General features: G+C 45.6%; 1 protein-coding gene across 1 annotated transcript in view; it reads right to left on the bottom strand.

Moving 5' to 3' along the window:
- The window catches only part of Wdfy3 (WD repeat and FYVE domain containing 3), a 255,135-nt gene that overhangs the window by 218,866 nt on the left and 13,119 nt on the right, over window positions 1-23,150 (bottom strand). The window contains exon 2 of the mRNA XM_075942728.1: window positions 9,696-9,783. The gene's annotated coding sequence lies outside the window, so the exon portion shown is untranslated. The remainder of the gene's footprint in view (window positions 1-9,695; window positions 9,784-23,150) is intronic.

The raw sequence follows: 23,150 nt of genomic DNA, 5'->3' as shown, positions 1-23,150 counted from the left end.
TGGCAAGAAGCTCAAGTCCCGAGCAGAGCTGTTGACCTAGGGCCCACAGAAAACAGACTACAGCCAGGATCTGGTTCTGAACTGCATCCCGCTGTAGAGTCACATCTCAGTATATAGATGCAGCCTCGTGTGAGAGTGCGTCAAAGCTGTCAGAGCGTGGTGGTGAATATGTCTTTGAAAATTAGCAAGAAGAAGTGCAAAATCTCAATTTTACCTGTACACATGCATAGAAAACCTTTGACAAACTGAAAAAATGTCTAACGCATACAACCTCTTCGGCCTTTCCAACGAAAATCATGCAGATCTGGGCTCACTCAGCCCCGTTCTGGAAAACACCTTGTAAACCCTGTTCTCATCCGTCAGCCCCAGCCAAGCACAGCTAATTCTGCTGCTATCCGATTTTCGGGGACTTATTTTTTTTTGTACATCTCATGTGGCTTCCTGCTCCTATGGCAGGATATTTTCCCACGTCACTAGGCAGACTCCAGAAAGAAAAAGATAAAGAATGTGGATTTCTTTAAGAATAATAGTGGAAGTACTTGAGTCTAAATGAACAAAAGCAAGCTAGTCATGGTTGGGTGACATGCCTACAATCCTGGGACTGGGAGTGGGGAAGGAAACTGAGGCAGAAGGATAGTGAGTCTAACACAGACTCAGGCTACACAGTGAGATTGTCTAAGAAGTAAAAGAAGTGAGAGGTGAGTTACACAATGAGATGTTCTCCCTTTGCCTTTACATTTCTAGGACTTGGCTTCGTTTTGGCTTTTTTTTTGGGGGGGGGGGGTAGGAGTTCTGCAGCCCTGAAAATATGCTAAGCAAACGCTGCTACCCAGCCATATCCTTCAATTACATTTCTAGTACTCAGGGCAGAGTAGAGATAAATTTCCTGCAGAGTGTTCACCGCTTCCTCTGAGAATGGATTACCATTCTCATTAAAAGTGAGAAGAACATAGAAGACTATGACTGCTCTTTCTTTTCCTTGTATAAACAAATGCACAAGACTCTGCCCACAACACGTTCAGGACCCCAGAGTTGCAGCAGTGAAGATCTATGGCTGAACCACAGACATCTCTCCAACAGCAATGTTCACTGGAGTGTATCATCAAGGGAAACCAAAACTAGAGGACTAAACTTGTGGAGGCCCAAAAATGTGAGCCTATTTCCACCTTGTCTGAAGCTCAGAGAGTTTTAGCTTGTTCAACGTTGTTGACGAGCGTGGCTACACACCCTGACCTACTGTGTGGTTACACCCTGACCTACTGTGTGGTTACACCCTGACCTACTGTGTGGTTACACCCTGACCTACTGTGTGGTTACACCCTGACCTAGTGTGTGGTTACACCCTGACCTACTGTGTGGTTACACCCTGACCTACTGTGTGGTTACACCCTGACCTACTGTGTGGTTACACCCTGACCTAGTGTGTGGTCACACCCTGACCTACTGTGTGGTTACACCCTGACCTAGTGTGTGGTTACACCCTGACCTAGTGTGTGGTTACACCCTGACCTAGTGTGTGGTTACACCCTGACCTAGTGTGTGGTTACACCCTGACCTACTGTGTGGTTACACCCTGACCTACTGTGTGGTTACACCCTGACCTACTGTGTGGTTACACCCTGACCTACTGTGTGGTTACACCCTGACCTACTGTGTGGTTACACCCTGACCTAGGGTGTGGTTACACCCTGACCTAGGGTGTGGTTACACCCTGACCTACTGTGTGGTTACACCCTGACCTACTGTGTGGTTACACCCTGACCTACTGTGTGGTTACACCCTGACCTACTGTGTGGTTACACCCTGACCTACTGTGTGGTTACACCCTGACCTAGTGTGTGGTTACACCCTGACCTAGTGTGTGGTTACACCCTGACCTACTGTGTGGTTACACCCTGACCTACTGTGTGGTTACACCCTGACCTACTGTGTGGTTACACCCTGACCTACTGTGTGGTTACACCCTGACCTACTGTGTGGTTACACCCTGACCTACTGTGTGGTTACACCCTGACCTAGTGTGTGGTTACACCCTGACCTAGTGTGTGGTTACACCCTGACCTACTGTGTGGTTACACCCTGACCTAGTGTGTGGTTACACCCTGACCTACTGTGTGGTTACACCCTGACCTAGTGTGTGGTTACACCCTGACCTACTGTGTGGTTACACCCTGACCTAGTGTGTGGTCACACCCTGACCTAGTGTGTGGTTACACCCTGACCTAGTGTGTGGTTACACCCTGACCTACTGTGTGGTTACACCCTGACCTACTGTGTGGTTACACCCTGACCTACTGTGTGGTTACACCCTGACCTAGTGTGTGGTTACACCCTGACCTAGTGTGTGGTCACACCCTGACCTAGTGTGTGGTTACACCCTGACCTAGTGTGTGGTTACACCCTGACCTACTGTGTGGTTACACCCTGACCTACTGTGTGGTTACACCCTGACCTACTGTGTGGTTACACCCTGACCTAGGGTGTGGTTACACCCTGACCTACTGTGTGGTTACACCCTGACCTACTGTGTGGTTACACCCTGACCTACTGTGTGGTTACACCCTGACCTACTGTGTGGTTGCTTGGTCCTTTTGACATTAAGGTGGCCCACACAGGTAGATCCACTCCACCCTGGCCAGTGGTCGGGCTATTCAAGCATACTTCTGCTCCTTCTTTTGAAATAGGAGATTTGACCTTGGGTGTGGCTGCCTTCAGGATACTTGGTCTGGGGTGGGTTCACTGCCTAAACAACAGAATGCTTTTCTCATGGATTAATGGCTTGAAGGCTCAAATTGCTCTTTGTAACACGGTAAAGCAGTCTTTTGTCTACTTCCCTGTTGTGTTGGGGTATAAAAGTGTATAGACATTGAACACAGGCGAATTTCAGTATTCACTGAACCCCCTCCTGGTGCTATCCTATGTTTCTGTTTTATTATTTTCACTTACATCTTCATTCTCTTTACTGTTTTCCAATTCCCATGACCCTACCTGGTAAGTGGTATTTTTGTCAAAGCTGGTCTCCAACATAAGTGCCTTTATAAAACTTGTGAATTACTTAAAACACCTTATACATTGTCTATTAATTTTGTTGAGTAGTTTTCTAACTTTTAAAAAATCCAACCATGCTGAGATCCAGGGCTTAGGTAAAGCATGCAGAAAGGAGCACAGGGCTCGCAGGGTGGCTAGGCATGTAAATGCACTTGCTACAAACTTGATCATTCAAGCTTCAGGCTCCACAGGGGTAGGAAAAACACCAACGCCTGAAAGTCATCCTCTGACTTCCACACTTACAGTGTTGTGTAAGTGCATGGACAGACATCTGCACACCAAATGAGCAAACTTTAATCCTACCACTCGTGAGGCAGGGACAGGGGTATCCCTATGAGTTCAAGACTAGCCTGGTCTACATAGTGAGTTCCAGGATAGCCAAGGCTACAGAGTAAGACATCTGAGAAAATAAAATAAAATAAAGCGTTTTTTCTTTAAAAAAAAGGGGGGGGGCCAGGCGGTGGTGGCACTCACCTTTAATCCCAGCACTTAGGAGGCAGAGGCAGGTGAATCTCTGGAAGTTTGAAGCCAGCCTGGTCTACAAGAGCTAGTTCCGGGAAAGGCTCCAAAGCTACAGAGAAACCCTGTCTCGAAAAACAAAAAAAAAGGGGGGGGGGTATATCCAATTTGGAAACAAAGTAGAAAAGATGCCAAAGGTTACCTCACAGTTTTTGCTGTCTGCTTCAGACAAAGCATGACTGATCTGTTGAGGCCTACCTGCTTCTTAAACAAGAGTGAAGCTCACTCAGATCCTGTTTCCACTAGAATTAGAATGCACTCTCATTCAGACTCCTAAAGAGCTACAGAAATAAAGTCTAGCACAAAACCCAGTACCCATGAATGCAAGAAACCATAAAGAGACACTCCAAATTAGTAACCTGGAAACAGACTCAAACTTGCACCTCCTGCTTTTTCTCAGGACAATCTCTGACTTTCCCTTCCAGTTACTACAGTAAGCGTACTCCCTTTCTTCCTGCCACAAGGTCCTAGAGAAACCGTCCTTTCCCTGGATCTGGGCAGGAAACTCTCCATGAACATTAAGCTGCACTCTTCCAAGAATGCCTGCTGGACATCCTTCAGAAAGGGCCATGGCTCCTCTCTCCTACCAGGTACACTTCTCTGAGAATGGCTCTAGACACCCTCAGAAGGGCCCACGGCCCCTCTCTCCTACTGAGGACACACAACAAGGCACTTACGTAGTTAGCCTTCGTACTTGGATGGACCACTGAACACGCTAAGAAAGCTGAGCAACCAGCAACAAAAACAAGCTACAGGCGACTCTAGGAGAGAAACAAAGGCGCAGGCACCTAGGAAGGTTCCTGTCTGTGGCAGCCTGGCTGCACTCCCTGCCCTGGAGATCTACAGGATATGGCAGTAGGATGGCTGTTTTCAAAATGACTCCAGAGCCAGGGGTGGAGGCTCATGCCTGTAATCCCAGCACTCAGGTCACAAGTCTGAAATCGGCAAGGACAACACAGTGAGATCCTGTCTCATACACACACTGTCTACAGCGAAAGGTAACTACGGGCAACTACCTAAACAGATAGAGTTCCAAAGTAAAGTACTTAACACATTAAATACCAAAAATACAATTAGATTTAGCAGTGCTTGAGATTCAGTTTCAGGTCAGTAGGTTTTTCCCCAAATAAAATTTTACCTCCACCCAGGGATAGAGCATGAAGAAACACTCTTCCTGAAATACCTTCCTACCAGGGAGTTTTATATTTTTCTCACCAATACAATAAGATGGCTGAAACATGTGTTTAACACAATAACTGTTGTAAAATATTATTTTAACTAGGCAAAGATGTATTACTTTTATTTATGCTGTATTTGTTTAACAATATAAGGATGTGTGTTTAATTGTGTAAAGATAAGTTGCATTTGCTTCACCTTGCCTGCCTAAGGCACCTGATTGGTCTAATAAAAAGCTGAATAGTCAATAGCTAGGCAGGAGAGAGGATAGGTGGGGCTGGTGGGCAGACAGAATAAATAGGAGGAGAAATCTAGGTTTGAGAAGGAAGATGAGAGAATGAGGAAGAGAGAAAGAGAGACAAGCTGCGGACAAGAAGTCAGGCAGCTGCTATCTGCCATCCACATATGAGAAACGGTGAAAGTAAGATACACAGAAGTAAGAAAGGTAATAAGCCCCAAGACCAAAGGTAAAGAGAAACAGGTTAATTTAAGTTAAAAGAGCTAGCCAGAAACATGCCCAAGGTAGTCAGGGCATTCAAAACAAGTCTGTGTCATGATTTGGGAGATGGCTGGTGGCCTAAAAGAAAAGAGCATGATACAAATGTCTATCATCTTTAATACTGCGTTCAAACACAAACAGTCAAACTGTTTCATGCCCATTTAGGATCAAAAGGAAGAAGTGAGATGTTTTTCTATAAGACCCATGCAGCTGCAGAGTGTTGGAGCCAACCAGCGACTCTGGCCCTATCACCACCCAAGCAGAAAATTAGACTAACAATAATGGAATCTATTTATTAGGAAGAATAAATGAAGTAATATATGATAAAGAAACCCAAGGAAACAGTAAATGCTACCTACTAATAATACTGTTTTTATTACCATTAGTTATTATTCAGATGATGTAGGTGGATTTCAAATATAAATGTGACATTATCAAACTAAATTCTTTGAACAGGCTATTCTTCAGCAGGTGCAAGAAATGAAAAACACCGAAAAGCATAATCTAAGAAGCACAGGAGAGAAAGATAAGCCCACATAAAAACACAATCACTGATTTCTAGACAACCTAAGTGTGTGGGAAGACCTTCACAGTCAGGCTTAATGTGCTCTATTTTTTAATCCTCCCCCTCCCTGTGTGTGTGTGTCTGTGTGTGCGCGCGCACGCATGTACGTGTTACAGCATGCATGTGGAGGTCAGAGGGCAGCTCTGGGCATAGCACTGTGCCTTCCACCATGTCTGAGACAGTCTCCTTGTTATTTGCTGCTGTGTACCCCCGGCGCAGCTGCCATATCTGCTCTCCACCTCCTGGTCTGCTGCGGCAACACTGCGATCACAGACACCGTTATGTCTGGATGAGACACGGGCCATCAGGTTTGTGCCAAAGCACTTCACCCCTGAGCCCTCCCCCAGCCCAGCATGAGGCATCCTTTCAGGTGGGATGGTTTGCTTTCTAAGAAACTTTGAGCAGTTTTCCTTCAAAGATATGTAAACATACATATGTGCACGCACGTGCACACACACACCCCACAGCCCTCGTTCCTGAATATTCTATCCTCAAATATGGCAAAGCACAAGGCTTATCTACTGATGCTTTTGAACTAAGACAAATCTTAACTCTGCTCTTTAAAGTTTAACTTTTATCAAAACTGGGGCAGAGGGGTATATTCATACCTGTGGGGCTCTTAGAGGCAACTCTTGAACAAGTAATTGGATATCCTAATTTTTTACATAAAAAACCAAAAATATTAGGTAAGAAAAAAAATTTTTAAGGACTCTGTTCCTTTCTCTGTATGATTTGAAATCTGATTGTTCACATGGCCATCCATGCAGTCACAGGGTCCTGAACCTGGGCTTCTGAAGTGGAGTCTAGGCCAGTTTCTTTGAGTTTCCTGCCTCAGTGCACAAAGAACTAACAAAACAGCCCGAGAGCCTGTGTCCCAGAGATCACCACTTCCCGTCTTTCCTCGAGATCAGTTATACGGCCAAGCCCTTTCATTACACTCATTTGTGTTTGTTCCGTCTTTCCTTTCTGACAGGTCCCCATGTAGCCCAGGCTGGCCCACACTGTCGCTTCACTGTGGCCTCCAGGTGCTGAGATTACAAGTGTGTCAGTCACTCCTGAAGGAAAAAACAAAGCAACACAATGTGCCCGGACACACGTCTGACGCCTGATCCAATCAGGTCAAGGTGCTTGGGTGTGGGAGACTTCCTCCTGAGCTCCTCCCTTCTCCTTACTTACACAGATCCACTTCCTCAAGGATCTGCTCCTCAGGAGGCCCCGGAAGCAACGAGACATCTCACAGCCACAGTAATCCATGCAGGCGTTTTTAGCAGAGATCTTGGTAGGACAGGTCACAGGGGAAATGACCAGCACACTCCCTGACAAGGCCACGGGGACATGGACCTTCTGCTCCTTTCCCTAGTCAGGCAGAGCCACGCCTCTCGCTGCACCAGACCGCCTCTGCGCGGTCATCACCTCTGACGCTTCTACTAAGAACCAGTAGCAGAGCCATTTACTGATGAGAAAATGAGAGGCGCTCTGGAAATCTGCAGACAGTTGACGGGAGAGGCGTGTCTGGGGCCTGGCAGGTTTTCACACTTAGACCACTTGGGTTTCTCTACAGGGGTTGTTGTTAATTAATTGCCCCTAAGTATACTCTGTTCTCCAAATAAGCCCCCACTAAGGATACTAAGGATTTAAAAATAGTTCTGTGGGGTGCAAATCTCAGGTATCATTCAATAAGCCAAAAGTCTACAGAAAAGGGGAAAATTATACAAAGTTTCACAGGAAGAGAGAAAGTGGTGATGAAACCTAAATTCTGTGCCTACTCAGTGACTTACCCTTCGTCCGTGGTGACGAACACCAGACTCTGGGTCTTAGGCCTGCCAGGTCAGTGCTCTGCGCTGTGAAGACTCCTTCTCCTGGGTACTAACTTTTAACCAGCATTTTTTAAAATTAAGGAAAAATAAATTATAATCTAAAATCCTAAAATTATTAGCAATATGCTACTTTATTTTACAATTTTATCCAGATTATAAGAACTTTTTCCACTGGGCATTTTCAGCTTCAATCAGTGTCTGTATTCACAAATTCACCTGTCATTTCTTCAGTTCCTTCCCTGAAACGCTTCAGTTCCTCATTGGGTACTGGGGCTGGGATCTAAGCGTGCTGTACCACTGACTTTCTGCACACGCTGTCTGCTGGAAGGGGCGCTGGCAGGTGACCACACCTGCATTTCAGAGGGAAGAAGTCGGGTTTTTTAGAGAACAGGCTTTGAAGGGAAGGCCAATGTGAGGTTTTAAATGCCCCTCTCCTGAGCCTGTCTGGAGCCGGGCAAGGAATGGGGGCTCTGGGAACTGTAGGCTCCTGTAGAAGAGCCTGCCGGGGGTCTCCATTGAGACACAGCTGGGGAGGAGCAGTGAAGCATGCTGCCAGCGTGAAGGGTGACGGCTGAAGGCAGGAGTTACCAGGGTCAGGAGCACGCGCATGTGTCCAGGGGACAGAGAAACCTGAGTGTGTACAGGAGAGAGTGAAACACACCGTGTGGAAAGAGCATGGGGAAAGGTGAGTTGTGCAGAGGACAGGGAAACACACATATACAGAGGAGAGAAACCCACATGTGTCCAGAGAACAGACACTTTGCTGAGAGCTGGCAAGGAATTTCTGTGCTTAGGCCCCTGGGTCACCATTGTGCAACCTGGCTGTGTTTCTGCCCTTGGATCTGTGTCTCCTGGAAAACTCCCAAAAGCCTGATACCTTTCCCTTTTTAGTTAAGCTGGGGGATTTTCAAACAGCAGAGAAGATGCCCAAAAGGCACCATCTCCACAGTGAAGAACATCCCTGAAGGACTGATAGCCCGTGAAAAACTAAGCAATTCAAAGGCCCTCAGTTAAAATGAAATGCTACAGTTAAGGCAGTTGCAGAATCCCAGGACTCACAAACACCTACGGTGCCACTTTCCACTCCAGCTGGTCACTCACAGTGGAGACAACAGAACTAATTAAAGAACCCTGCACTCTGAAGTTACTACAGATGTCCCAGCTCACTGCTGCCGACTCCAGTGTCAAAACAGTGCACACCTCCTAAAAACCTCGCTTTCAGCATTGAACTTTGCTCTTTTCTGGGTCCAGTGATAGTACAAGAGTCTCAGATGCTGGACGGAGCAGAGAGGGGTGGGGGACGATGTTCCACAGTGTGCTATGTTGCTAGGCCATGACGCTCCACGTGTATGTAAGTGCACTAACAATATAGTATAATTTCACTTTATGATGTGTTAGTTCATCAAAACTCAGTATTTTCCAGGAAAGAGACAAAGGAAATGTTTCTAATACATGATTTTGTCATTTACTGATGTGGGATTCCCCTCTGTATGCTGTGAATATGTTTTATTACCAATGGTTAATAAAGGAGCTTCTTTGGCATATGGTAGGGCAGAATATAGCTACGCAGGAAAACTAACCTGAATGCAGAGAGAAAGAAGACAGAGACAGGTAGGCTAGATGTAGCTGCAGAAGGACACCAGAACCTTATCAGTAAGCCACAGCCTCATGGGGATACACAGATTAATAGAAATGGGTTAGTTTAAGATGTAAGAGCTAAGTAGGAACACGTGTAAGCTGTTGACCAAGCAGTGTTGTAATTAATAAAGTTTCTGTGTGATTATTTCCATATGGGTGGCCGGAAGATGAACGACCAGTCTCCATTTACAATTTACAGGTACCAATACTAAAAATATTGATGATTAAAGACAGAATTGCTGCTGAAGATAGTGAATTCCAACAGACCCGGTTTGGTGCGAATGAAGAGAAAATGGCATTCCCAAGCTTACCCAGCTATCAGGGATGAAGCAGAATGGAAACCTCGGCGGGCATTCGGAACCCCAGCTCAGGAGACTCAAGGATTCTGTCCTTGGCTCCTTTACCAAGAGCCTAATAAAGTCCCCAAACTGACCTGATTCTGTGAGCTGGGCTGGCATGAACCTGTAGAGGCAGGAACGACAGGCACTTTCTTCCTGAAGAAGATGTCGAGGGTATCACACCTGTGAGAAAGAAAGAGACTCAGCTCATGTCCTGAAGACAAGTTGACCCAAGATCTTCTGCCATCTGTACCTGTCGCCTGCCACATCCCTTTACACCTGAGAGCCCATCACTCAAGGCAGATAAACCCTGCTTTAAAACAACCCAGGAGAGGGGCCAACAAGATGGCTCAGTGGGTAGAGGTGCTTGCCGGCAAGCCTGACAACCACACCTGAGTTTGATCCCTGGAACCCACACGGTGGATGGAGAAGAGGATTCCTACAAGTTGCTCTCTGGACTCTAGAAGGTCAGCAGGCACAGACGCACACACAAAAAGAGTAAACAAAATGTAAGAAGAAGCTTTTAAAAAATAGGGCTGATAGCTTTTCTTAAAATCCATGAAAAGCAGGTCACTTAAAGTATCCATGATAGGTCACCCAGTTTGGCTTTACTTGGTGAAGAAACTGAGACCCAGAGAAGTTACATGAAGACAAACTGACAAAGCCGTAGTGAGTGACGGGGCCAACCTAAAGCCAGAGCTACCTTTTGGGGCTGGTATTAACTTGTTTCCCCTTCAGAGAAAACAAGCAAACAAACAAACAAACCAGTATCCCCTTAGGTATGTGTGTCCAGCATCAGGAGGTACATGCAGTGAAGAGCTAAACGGATTTGTGTGAATTTAAAATCAGAAACCCCCACCCTCCCTCACAGGTCACACTGCAGCCACTCCACACACAGAGTATTTAAATTTTTCTCTTATTTGTGAGTCCCTATTTCAGCATGAGAATCCTAGTATCTGGATATAGAGCCAGCATCCCATGCCTTCAAATGTGAGTAGCAACATTCTGCTTTCCTGCTCACTACTAGTCTGGGTCATAAAACTTTGTTAATCTCACTATTCATAGTATAATAATTGAAACAAAATCAGTTAATCACTCAAGACCTATCCAAATTTAATCTAGCTGTGATAAGTATCTCACTTCTTGGCTGTTTCTTTTTACTACTGCTGATGGTTTTTATTTGTGTTTGTTTGTTTATTTATCTATCTATCTATCTATTTATTTATTTGTTGAGACTCTGTAGCCCAGGCTAGCCTTGAACTCCCAGCTTCTGGGATTACAAGCAAATACCACCATGCCAACCAAGCTTGGCTGATATTTAATTAATTAGAAGGTAAAGTTGGAGAGAAAAATATTCTTCAAAAATTGGAAGCCATTTCTTTTTTTTTTTTTTTTTTTGATTTTTCGAGATGAGCCCAGTTCATTAATGACAGCTCATCAGGTAAAGAGCCGATTTCTGCAAGATGGACTCTGAGTTCAATAAACATGCCGCGGCACACAGATGGAAACAAATAGATAATAAATGTTACTTTTCAAAATCCTTCATTGCGTTTTCAACAACTTTAAGTTGCATGTTGTATCAGATGATAGACACAAACAAGTTCACTGAGGAAGAAACATTTAAACCAGCGACTTAGCGGCACCATTAGTAATTCAAATTGCAGTGAAGACACCTGTCCTAAATCGAACTTAACCGGGTCTTAGGTAGCATAGGCTGACCTTGAACTCACTATGGAGTCAATCTTCCTGCACCCACCTTCAAGTGCTAGGATTATAGACGTGAGCTACCACAGCTCATCATGGAATGCTGGAGATCCTATAAACGAATCCATAGAAATAACACCAAACAGTGCTTATTTTATAGGGCTTAATGTTCTCATTCAATATTACTTTCCAACATTCAGAATGCTAGACAAATGTTCTGCTAACGGAACTATAGCCCTATCTTAATTATATTTTAAACATATTATTTGCTACTTACAATTACTTGTTAATGTTCAGCTAAATTCAAAGCAAAATAATAACATGAACATCGCGAGGTTCATGACTCTGAATCTTATCAAATGAAAACTAAATATGTGCATTCTCCTTCATGTCTAGGACACAGTTCAGAGATATAATATGTGCATTCTCCTTCATGTGTAGACATACAGTTCAGAGATATAATATGTGCATTCTCCTTCATGTGTAGGACACAGTTCAGAGATATAAAATGTGCATTCTCCTTCATGTGTAGGACACAGTTCAGAGAAATTCTAACATGTGGGTCAGGACCCTTCCTAGCACTGACACTTCCCTAACACACGTGTAGAACAGCAAAACAGAACAAAAGAAAAATCTATTCTTTTTTTTTTCCCCGAGACAGGGTTTCTCTGTAGCTTTGGAGCCTGTCCTGGAACTAGCTCTTGTAGACCAGGCTGGCCTCGAACTCACAGAGATCTGCCTGCCTCTGCCTCCCGAGTGCTGGGATTAAAGGCGTGCACCACAACCACCTGGCGAAAAAACCTATTCTTTTAATAAAAGAATTAGTAACCACTTTGGGGTTGGGTTACAAAGCACGGCATCATTCTTAAGTGCAAAGCAAACGAGCCATATCCGCAGACAACAGTACTATGGAAAGTGAGGCCAGAACAAGAATTCAAGGCCATCCGCAGCTATATAGGAAGTTGGAGGTCTAGCAGGGGCTACATGAGAGCCTCTAGATACAGACAAACAAAAACAGAACATCTAGCAACTGTCTCCTAACTCAAGAACTAAACGTAGGTTACTCCTGTTACTCCACACCTCCAACTCCCGCCATTTATAAATGCACACATCTATTTTGCCTTCATCATTGTTTTAAGTATATTATATATTTATGTCTCTTTCAACAAGATGGTATTCTAGTTTCTTTATAAATCTATAAAAATGACAAACAGCTCTTATGTTTGACTTAATGTTTCTATTCAATATTACATCTCCAAGACTCATCCATTCAGTTTTCCTGGCACTAAATTTATTCCCTACTATGTGCTTAGCGATTATGCTCTCATGAGCAGTAATGGCTCATATTTAGCCATATCCTTTCACTTCCTTATAATTTTAGGGTATAAAATGGTACTCACTGCAATCTTAATTTGCATCTTCTTGCTCCTTAATATGCTGCATACTCTACCATACTCTCTGGCTACCTCATGGCTTCTCTTTGGCGAAAGGGCTGTTCCTCCCTTCTGCTCTTTCTTCCCGAGTTGTTTCCTCTTCTCTTACACGTGCTGATTATCTGGTTTTGCCAGTTCTGAGAGGCCAGGCCCAAGCAGGTATCAGATAAAGTAGAAGCAGCAAGCCAGACAACTGGAAGAGCCAGCTACGTGCCAATGTTTTCCTGACTCCATCCTTCTGAGTGGCATGCAGATAGAGATACTGTAAAGCTCAGATATAAAACACGATACAGTGGATGGAGCTTTCTAAGCTTGCATTTCAATATAAGTTCAGCCAAGAAAAAGCTTAGAAGATGTCAGCACATTCTACTTGTAGCCTACAACACAATTTCAAGGTGTCAAGTTTTAAACAGACCACAATTTAGACACTGTTTCCACCGTGGCCCTTATAGTTTATATATTCTTATATTCTGCCTTGTTTACCTCTGATTTAGAGTGAGTCTGGTACAGTGTCCAAGGGTTGAGTATTTTTAAACGCACAAATGTTCATACATAAAAATCTGAATTTCAAAACTCAGTTATATAAATTAAAAGCAGTCGCCTGAACTCCAGATTTAGCTAAATGTTAGCTATGCCTCGATCTCAGCAAAGTCTAAAGGACTTAGAATCAAGTAACTCTTTGTAGTTTGCAGATCAATGAAAAAAAAAAAAACACTGTTTCTCAGTCTTTAGCAATTTTCAAGGGTCTCTGAGTTTAAACAAAGTGAACCATTAAATAATAACAAAATGCTCACTTTCAGAAAGAAACTTTTAATAAGCAATTTTATAGCCTCCTATGGCTCTTCTGGGACACCTGCCAGACAACATAATGAAAAGCACCAAGGAAACAAAGAAAAGAGCACATGAAATCTGTAGCCCTCCACATGCTGACCTGATCCCAGAAACCATGAGAAGAGGACCACAGGAGCTGACGGTACCGCCCCCTACCCCCACCACTGTGCCAGCTTCATGGTCACACATGGCCTCTAAACCTCCGTCAGTACAGATGTCAGCCTGCTGCTAAGCACCGACATTGCTGGTTAAGTCCCACTTCTGTCTCCTCCCAAGAAAATAACAACTACTGGCAGACAGATCTCCAATTACTAGAAGATAAACAACCCTTTCCCCTAATATCCCTGAAGGGACAGTCAGACATCACTTCCACCTGCTAGGACCGTCCCATTCAAACTGAGCACACTCCTATTGGATTTCTCCCCAGCACCACACCACTGAAACTTAGAGGTAGCAGGTAACCTACAGACCTTCCCTGAGCTACAGGCAGCACCAGCATCACCCCCACCCCCACCCCGGGCATGCTGACAGGTTCCTGTTCCTGCTGCTCACTCTCTTAGTCTGACCCGTTCTTGGTGACTCCCTTCCCACCTCCTTGACTGATCCCTCCTCCATCCCCACCTCTAAAAGCCTAGTTCCTACCCCTCCCTACACTCCAGCAGCAGATACAACTGACAATTCCCAAAGTACAGTCAGAGTCTCTTCACTTACACAGTATCTGTGCTGGTCAATGTCAGTGTCATCTGTCTCATGAGTTCCTGCTAGGGTTTAGGAGCTGACCCTCAGATCTCTACCCCGACTGTATTCCAGTCCTTTCTCAGGAGAGGACGATCAGAGTGTAGAGCATCCCTACCATGGCGGCTTCTCCTTGCCCTCAGTGAGAATTAACACTGTCATCAAAGAGTCAGTAAGACATGGTCGTGCTCCCGCCACCATTTCCTACCACGTCCTCACACCTCATGGACCTGGCACATCCTGCCTCAAGGCCTTCGCACTGGCTGCTCTGTCTGTGAGTGCCCTCATGAGACATCATTTCTGTGCAGCCAACCCAGGGAGTGTTTCCAAATCTGCCCTAGGATCCCCTCACTCCCTTCTCTCCAGCTAACTTCTTCTCTTGTTTTCCCTAAACCCCCCCCCCCACACACACACACAGAGAAAGTAAAATTCATGAGAGCAGAAATTTGTTTTGTTTGGTATAACATCCTCAACACCTAGGAAAGGAGACAGGAAACAATGGCAGACAGTTAACAAGCAAATGTATACCTATTAGGGCAATAAAAAGGCCAGAATGTATAAAACAAGAGCATTAAATAATCATGGGCTTTTTAAAATTTGAATAAATTGTTCTAAAAGCCCTTTAAAATATAAGATAGTGACAATCCTGAGGACAGCAGCTGACGAGCAGGTGTGATTGTAGTTACAAGAGAAAACGCGCCCCTAAACAGAGTCTCCGGAGCCACGAATGGCTTGTTTTCTCCTAACTCCAGCCACAGCTGACAAGGGTGGTTTGCAGAGTTCAACACCAAAGAGGAGAGAAATCCTGCAAACCGCTCATTCCAAACTCCGACTCCAGGCAGAGAAACAAGGGCTCCGTAAATGAGAACACTCTGGAATAAAGGGCAGGTGTTTTTAATGTTTTAAATATTTTGCTTCGAAATAATTTCAAACTTACAGAAGAGTTACAAACGCTGTATAAGAACACAAAAACCACAGTAAAGCCAGGTTCACCTGCCTCTAGCTACCCGTCTTATTTCAATCTGTGCTCACCTGTTCTTCCCCAGCCCCTCCCCAGGATAAATCACAGGTGCCACAAGCATCACAGCCCTGTGCTTCTCTGCGATTGTGCATTTTGCTAGGGGTACATTCCTGTACAGACAAAACAGAGCCATCAACTCCAGCTAATCCTCGTCGTTACACCTTCATCTGCCCATCCCTCGGTCTGTGTAGCCACATTTCTCAGCTGATCCAGTGACAGGTTCTACAGCACCTTCTCTCAACCTGGCAGGCAACAGAAGACCAAGCAGTGCACTGCTAGCCCACGCTTACATCATGGCCTCTAATGGGAACAGGGCTCCTTCTGCAGCCTTCATTTACAGGACTAACCTACTCATAAAACACGCCCTCTGCTCATGCCGCTCCATTTTCTAGAGTATAGCATTCCTGATTCAGGATTCGCCTGATGGTTCCTCCTAACGGGAGGTCATGCCACTTGGGCAGAGATGAGGATGTGTCCATTTGGGGTGTCATAACTGCAGTCACCAATGTATAATCGCTATTTTATTCCTTGCAACTAATACAGTCTGTGGGGAAATGCTGCAAGACACTGAGAATATGGTCAGTGATCCCCTGGTTTTGTTTTGATCCTTGGCACCCCTAACCATTGCTAGCCATGCTAACTGGCTTCAAAGTGATGGCTTCCAGCTCCTGAGCTTGAATTCTTCTATAAGAATTCCCCATGTATTTGCTTATCAATCAGTTTATTATGGTATGGATTCCTATTTTGTTAACTTAATGCTTATTTTAATTTTTATTTATCTGTATGTGCGTGTCCTTATGAAGATATGTCATGTGTGTGGACACCTGTAGAGGTCATACGTCATGTATGTGGATACCTACAGAGGTTGTATGTCATGTGTGTGGATGTCTAGAGAGGTCAGAAGAGGGTGCCAGATCCCTGGAGCTGGGATAAGGGGCTGACCCATTCTCTAGTCCCACAGATTCTATTTTTAAAGTTTCACAATTTATTCACATGTGAATATATACTGGTTTTAAAAATGATGGATTAAACTGATGTCTTCAACTCCAATCCTTCCCCCCAAAGATTTATTCTTTCCTTCTCCTACCCCATATTTACACATCTCATCTTTCTCAAGGAAGCCGTTATTCCAACAACTTCAAAACTCAATCCTCAATGTACCTAAAATTGTCTCTAAACTATTTTGTTCACATAAGTGCAGAAAGTAAGCATGGCAGGAAGAGATGAGGATCTTTATGTCCCCGAACTCCACTTAAGCTGAGGGTAAATGTTAACACACTGGGTTAATAAGTAACTTAGACTGATTTTCTAATGTGGACACAATACTAATTTAAAATATAAGTAGTTCACTTGTTTTAGCAATTTAGGATTTTTCCAACTTCCATTCTCATCTAAATGTGAAAAGTAACAGACCTGGAAAAACCTAAGCTATATAAAAAGATGTAACTTTGAAGCATCAGTCCCTTCCATAAACCCTTGCCCCCATACCTCCCTTACCTTCGTTTGATAAATTCACACTGATGTATGATTTTGCTTCCCTTTTTCCTATATGAGCGGCAGCGCAATCTCTAAATATGCTGCTTGTTGATGCTTCTCAGTCTGAAGATCTTTCTAGACTATCTCACACAGCAGCAACACCACAACAACAAAAGCCAAACAGTAAGAGAAGAAATGACTGGAAACATAGGCCGCGTATACTCTACACATCAAGAGCTTAACAAAATCTCGTTTAGTTGTATTTTTCACACAAGTGCTTCCCGCCAACCAACTGCACCACAGGAGCTCGTCTGAGTTTGAGACAGGGTTTCTCTGTGGAGCCCTGGCTGTCCTGGAACTCGATCTGTAGACCAGGCTGGCCTCTAACTCACAGAGATCCACCCGCCTCTGCCTCCTGAGTGCTGGGATTAAAGGCACGTGCCACTATAATAGACTCCAAGCCATGATTTTTGTTTGCTTTTTGAGACAACGTTTCTCTGTGTAGTCTTGGATGTCCTAGAACTTACTCTGTAGAGCAGGCTGGCCTCGAACTCAGAACTCAGTAAATTGCCTGCCTCTGCCTGCCAAGTGCTGGGATTAAAGGTGTGTACCACCATCACCCAAACTTTTAAAAATATTAGCAAATAAAAACTCACAATATATACTTAAAAGTATAAATCAAAAGAAAATGAAGTCTCAATGTCAACAGCACAGAGATCCAACACGCAGCAGCCTGGGCTACAGAATGAGACCTTGTCTTCAAAAGACCAGCCAAACATTACCCACTGGATCCCAGATGTGATTGTTAGTCTGGGCATATCTATGAGACTCCACTCCGAGGGAAGCTCCTTGCAGCGCAGACAACGGAGCTTAAAGGCCGGGCTGCAAGCAGCCACTAGAACCCAGGTGACTGAATGGTCAGCCCAGAGGCCGGCGATGGAGCGGGACAGTTTGGTGTCTGCCCTATGTGTTTAGGTTTTGCTTTGACCAGATGTTTGCCTGCCATCCTCCCGTGGCATCCCTTCTGAAATGTGTGCTCTGTGCTGTCGTGCACTGCAAGTGTGTCGCCTGTCTGTTCATTTTCAACAGGGTCTCACCGTGAAGAGATCAGAATTGAGAGCTTCAGAAGAGGGTTCCTAGCAGCACTGGAACTGGCAAAGTCTGTGAGGACTTTAGGGGTGGACTGACAGCATTTTACATAGAGAAAGAAGCGAAACTTCCGTGGTCAGGTGGTAATGTCAGGATGTGTCAGGTTGACAGGCAGCCGGGTTGGGAGGGTGTATCTCCACAGGTGTCTTGGCTGTGTTTAGAACTGCCATGAGAACACACCTCTAGGTGTGACCAAGAGGTTGTTTCCAGAAAGGTGTGACTGAGTCGGGGAGCGTCTTCTTGAATGTTGGTGGCACTGTGCCAGGGGCTGGGTGCCAGACCAAATCAAAAGGGGGAAAGGAGACCTTGGCACCCTAGTTCATCTCTCTAGCGGGAATGCACACGCGGTTCCCTCGCGCTCCTGGCGCCATGTCTCTGGCTTCACCAAAATTAACCTCCACTCTAAAAAGCACTTACATAACTGAGGAGAAGTTCTAAGCTGGGAGAAAGCGTTTGTAGAACAAGTAACAAACTGGTATTCAACATATAGAACAAAATATCAACTTAGAAGAAAGCCAACAAGTGTGTAAGTGCCCAGCAATTGTGGTGTGCACATGGATGTCTGCAGAGACCGAGGACAGCTATGGGTGTGTGCCTTGTCGGTTGTGTCTCCACCTATTTCATTCATTCATTCATTCATTCATTCACTTATTTGAAAGAGATCTCCCACTAAACCTGGAGCTCACTGATGAAGACAGATGAGCTGCACAGCCTGTCCCGGGGATCCGCCTGCCTTTGCCTATCCGATACTGGGGTCACGGCCCATGCTGCCATGCCTGGACTTTCACACAGGTGCTAGGGACCCAACCAAAGGCCCTCACCCTGGCACAGCAGGCTCTTTACCAAGGGAGCCATCTCCAATTTTAAAAGGAACAAAAAGCCAACACATACAAAAACACAGAAAGGAAACACAGGCATGAACTGGGTAGGCTGCCTTCCCCAACTATTAAGGGGGAGCTGCCCCTTCACCGAGTCTGGGAAGACCAGAAAGTGGGGGTGGGGAGACTGGAGAACTGAGCTGCCCTGCTAGGAACATGGCCACCATAAGCAAAGGGTAGCAGAAAGCAAGCTGTTGTCTGCAGAGAACTGGTTTGGGATCTGTGCAGACAGACACCTCAGGCTTCAGCCACTGTTTCCTTCCTGGTTGCTGGAGTAGCAAGGACCTCTCGCCGTTCCTCTCTAAACACGTGTTCCTCTTCTCCACCATGCAGACACAAGTAGGCACAGTTTCAGCTCTAAAATACCAACCAACAATCACAGAGACCTGGAATGCCCAGTGCCCCTGTTTGCACGATGGCTCAGCCTCTAGCTATGGCACCTCAGCTTGCATCTGGGCTTTCTTACACAGGAAAGGCTGCACCCAACTCGTGCGCTTGGACCGGGTGCTCTGGTGCACATTACTGAGACAGAGGCTGCCAGGAGACCCAGGCCAGCCTGGGACAGACAGCAAAGCCTTGCTACAGATAACCACGAATCAAACAAACAAACAAGACACGCTGACACATCTCTCTTTTTGAATGTAAGCAGAAACAGAAGCAGGGGAAAAAATGGGGTTACCAAAGAGATGTTCTAACCATTTCTAGGAAGGGTGTGTAGCTTTTGATTTCTGCTTCATGGGAATGACCATCAACGTACAAAGAAAGAACCTCAAGGCGATTGCCCTACATCACATCTCTGTATTCTGACTCTGGGAGGGGCCAATACCTTACCTGAACAGGGCTCATCTAATCTAGGTTTTTGAGCAAAGCAACCTTAATAGGAGGGGACTCAAAAACAGTATGTCTAAAGCCTGCTGCTCAGCCTAGCGTGAAGGCACAGGCCTATAATCACAGGCCTGGGAGGCTGAGGCAGGAGGATAGTAACTCCAATGCCAGGCTGGACCACAGAGTGAGACTGTCTCAACAATAAATAAAAAAGTAACTCCTGCTAATGAGGCCCTAGAGCAGCTCTCGCTCCTGCTGCTTACGCTCCATGAGTTTGTCACCAAATTTCCCACGTGGTCCCTTTCTCCTCCAAGTCCAACCAACTGTCATGCCAACGCAGCTTGTGCTGGGCCATAAATGAAAGCCTGGAAGCTCACACTTACCACGGAGTGCCCTACCAACCATGCCTTCCCTAACAACCATGCCTACTGTGGAATCTCACACTTACCACGAGGTACCCTAACAAACAAGCCTTCCCCTTGCTTCCTGTCACTCTGAACTGCAGGTTTGCCTCCTGCAGTGACACAAGGACCTGGGGCTAAAGTGCTTTTTCACATCCGCCTGTTCTGCAAGGAAGCACATTCCCGCTGAGTGGAGCTCACTTCTGTCTGCACACCAGTTTCCCTGGAAGACAGCACTGGGAAGCAGCAGCAGATCTCAGCAGTTCTCGGCGCTCTCGTGATGTCACACAGTGCCAACAGGGCAGACTGATGGCTACTCATTAACCCTGGAACTGATTTTTACCCTGAAAAGGCATTTTACATGAAAGAATGTCAAACTAACCCTGTTTCTACCCCACCCCCACGGCATGCTCCCAGGATGGACAACCAGGGTTTCTAGATCTTTCTGTTATAGTCATCCTCTCCTTGTTCACCACCTTAGCCCTATCTCAGCTAAGTTATGATAAATAAACTTCTGTTTCTATGTTTTTGGCAGTCCCTAGCCTGGTCCCTGTCTAGATACTTCCTAAGACCAGACCTACTTTCAAACACCACTCCCAATCTTAAGGAATGGTAGCAAGCCACTATCCAGAGCCCAGGACCTGCAGAGAGAGCTAGCTGAAGGCCACCCATACAGACCCTGTACACAGCAATGCTTCTGCTCATGCATGAGGGATCCACAAGTCCCTCTCACAGAATCCATGGGTGTCGTCACCTGAATTCTCAAGAACAAGAAGCTGGGTGGGGTGCTCTCAGGTGTTCTGCCTCTGGCATGGCCTCCAAAAAAATCCCTTGAGCCCTTGCTCGGCTATACTGGCTGGAGCTCACATCTCTTGGTCTAGCCCATCCAGTCTAACACCGGCCATCTTCCCAGATCCAAAACTTCCCGAGTCCTGGCCAATAGCAAATACAAAGAAGCTTTCATAAAATCTGACAGATAGTAAACAGAAAAGATAAACAGAAAGGAAAAGAAAAAAATCTTAAATGGTATGAACCTGACATACTACCATAAAACAATTAAAACAATACCATAATACAGGAAGTGTTGTTGGATATTTCCATGCCAAGTTTTATCTTTCAATCACCAGACTACAGTCTGTAACTATAGAGAAAAGTCGTGTGTGTGTGTGTGTGTGTGTGTGTGTGTGTGTGTGTGAGAGAGAGAGAGAGAGAGAGAGAGAGAGAGATTGAGAGGAGAGAGAAAAAATATGAATGACTGAATTGCATTTTGTAAAATTATTTTACTATAGAATATTGAGATGACCATCTGGTTCCCAAATTTTAGCAGAGATCTTAACACAGAACAGACAGTGTGAAACAGAACAATGAGATAATGTATATATTTGACCACATAAATTAATGTCTCTTGCAACCAGTGCTGAAAGTCCAGCATGGAGGTGCACGCCTTTAATCCGAGCACTCTGGAGGCAGGGGCAGGTGGGCTTCTGTGGGACTAAGGCCAGCCTGGTCCACAAACAGAATTTCATCCAGGCCAGACAGGCTACATAATGAGACCCTGCCCCAAATAAATAAATAAAATTTATGATACTTCTCACTCAGTCCATTAGAGTTTTCAAATGGGATTCCTACTGCTTCATCAAAATTCTATTTTCTTATGAGTACAGTCCCACTGAAGATGTTCCAGTGACTGGCTTTCTTTACAAGTTTGATACCCACCTAAAGAACAAACCGCAAATGAGGTCCTCTTCTGTATAAGCAATAAATACAAGGGGCCAAGATTGGGGGGGGGGGGGAGGCAGCATGTGGATTTGCCAGAGGCCCTGTGAGGCCAGAGTTGCAGGACAACAAGCTGACAGGCTGAATTGGGAATTCCAAATGGCAGTGAGGCAGGAAGCCAAGGACACTCGGGAGCAGGTCCTCTGGCACAGGAAATTCCTCCGAACCTGGACTAGCAGGTGCGAGCTCGCGAGCAGGAAGCAGCATCTTCCCACTTCATATTTTTCGGCATATGAAGTGGGCATTTAATAAAGACGTGCTTGGGGGGGGGGTACCTCAAGTGGCAGAAAAAGTGTGCCACTCAGCTAACCACCAGGGAGGAACCTGTGCTCAGAAGTGCTGTGTGGAGTGAGTCCTGAGACCACATCCGAAGCAGTTCCCTACAGATTCACTACAAGATGCCCCTCACAGCACAGACTTGCCCGGCACACTGTCTGATCCAGCCAAGATTTGTCACTGAATCTTATATGCCTATGTTTTCCTGTGGGGAGCAGATGAAGTCCTGACCTGGGTGCCTGTGTAATGTTTGACATGAGCACGGCCATGACCAGGACCCCAAGGCCTTCCCGGGTCAGGTTTGGGGGAAATGGCAGAACTTTCCCCAGCCCAAATGCTGACAAATGTTGACAGAGTGTGCAGAAAGCTGTAACCTCAGCTTCCTCTTCCCTGGTGTTCGCAGCCTGAGACTGGTCCCCTACAGAGACCTCCCAGAGAGACAAGCTAGCCTTCCTTCCTGTGATAACTGCAGATAAATTCAGGGAGCATCCTATGTCAGTGCCTGCACAGCCCACCCAGTCCCTGCTTTCCCACGTGTGACTCTCATGTCTTCTTCCCAGCATTGGCCCAGTTAGGTCTCCAGGGCCGAGACACTGTACTGCGCTTTTTCCAAACTCTAATCCTGTGTTTAATACTTGCGTGTTAAAAGTCCACTTTACCACTCACTTATCTGGGTAGGGCCTCACTGAGGGAAGCTTAGGCAGTTCAAGGTAGGAGCTGAAGCAGAGGTCATTCCACACCGGAATGCTGCTTGCTGGCTTGCTCTCCACAGCTTGCTCAGCCCCGTTCCTCGCCCAGCTCAGGACCACTCAGTGAGCTGGGCCATCCACATCATTAGTTAAAAATCATTAATCAAAAACATTTCTCACAGACTTGCCCACAGGCCCACCTGAAGGAGACAGCTCCTCAGCTGAGGACCTTCTCCCAGGAGATTCCAGTTCGTCTCGAATTGCTTAAAAAAAAAAAAGAAATGGAAGAAGGAAACTGAAGGAGGGAGCACAGACAGGACCATCACTACCTCCAGACTATAGAGGGAGCACAGACA

Source organism: Microtus pennsylvanicus, chromosome 12 (assembly GCF_037038515.1).
Source record: "Microtus pennsylvanicus isolate mMicPen1 chromosome 12, mMicPen1.hap1, whole genome shotgun sequence".
In the NCBI taxonomy this organism is placed as follows: domain Eukaryota; kingdom Metazoa; phylum Chordata; class Mammalia; order Rodentia; family Cricetidae; genus Microtus; species Microtus pennsylvanicus.
This window is presented reverse-complemented; position numbering and strand designations above follow the sequence as displayed.